The sequence below is a fragment of the Branchiostoma floridae genome, chromosome 3, assembly GCF_000003815.2.
Source record: "Branchiostoma floridae strain S238N-H82 chromosome 3, Bfl_VNyyK, whole genome shotgun sequence".
Lineage (NCBI taxonomy): Eukaryota > Metazoa > Chordata > Leptocardii > Amphioxiformes > Branchiostomatidae > Branchiostoma > Branchiostoma floridae.
In genome coordinates, this window is record NC_049981.1 from 8943202 (window position 1) to 8944046 (window position 845).

Below are 845 nucleotides of genomic sequence, written 5' to 3' on the forward strand. Positions count from 1 at the left end.
TGAAGAGTCTGCACTGCCTGGTGGAGGACTCGTCTACTGAGCGCCGGATACGGTGCAGGGACAGACCTGAGGGGAGTGGGGTGGAAAGCGGTGGTAAACTGATGTACACTGTACATGTACATGTTAGAATCAGCAGCACTAATTAAAAACTACATGCAGCAGTGTGTTTTGAAAGTTCATCTGTGTTTGGAGAAGTAATTCTGAAAATATTACTTCCCACACAAAATTTCAATGTTTTAGTTGGAAATTACGTTCTTTTTTATGAGCTTGTTAAAGTCTCATGAAAATGTGTTGTGATCATGAGTGGAAGTAGTGAGTGAATGCCAAACAGGATAGTGCAGTACTGCATGTTCTTTCAAGGATACAAAAAGCAGGCTCTGTGAATAATCAACACCCACGTTTCAGTGACCATCTGTCACCTTCCTCAGGGAAATTCTGACTGGTAATATTCTACACTGAAGCCAAGGTCTCACTGCTAGGATTGCAATCCAAAACTTACACGAAGTAGATATTTTTTGCAGTTATAGACATAAATTTCTATAAGATGACGATGGTGGGAAATAGAGGGTCCAAAAATCCCCCCCTTCCAAATATTTTGAGATGCATTCATCTCAGGGAGCTGGCGGGAACACTGACTAAATCATATAACAAAAGATTACAGTGACTGTGTGTTTTTTGCATTCAGATGGGTACATGTCAAGATGTCTGAAGAAAAGAAAACTCACATCCATCTGTAACAGCAGCCACATCATCATCCTCCATAAAGATGACACGGTTGGTGTGCTCGATGATGGCACTGTGGAAATAGGCAGTTAAAGTTCCCCAAAAATTACATTAAAAGAGTG

The 845-nt window shown here is 40.9% G+C and overlaps 1 protein-coding gene and 1 long non-coding RNA gene across 3 annotated transcripts in view; both read right to left on the reverse strand.

Moving 5' to 3' along the window:
- LOC118412080 (glutamine--fructose-6-phosphate aminotransferase [isomerizing] 1-like) overlaps positions 1 to 845 on the reverse strand; it is a gene marked incomplete in the record, with an annotated part of 89160 nt that overhangs the window by 17126 nt on the left and 71189 nt on the right.
- LOC118412081 overlaps positions 14 to 845 on the reverse strand; it is a 4724-nt gene continuing 3892 nt past the window's right edge. Inside the window, exons 2-3 of the long non-coding RNA XR_004830719.1 lie at positions 726 to 796; positions 14 to 66 (exon numbers count right to left, since the gene is read on the reverse strand). This is a non-coding gene — a long non-coding RNA (uncharacterized LOC118412081). The remainder of the gene's footprint in view (positions 67 to 725; positions 797 to 845) is intronic.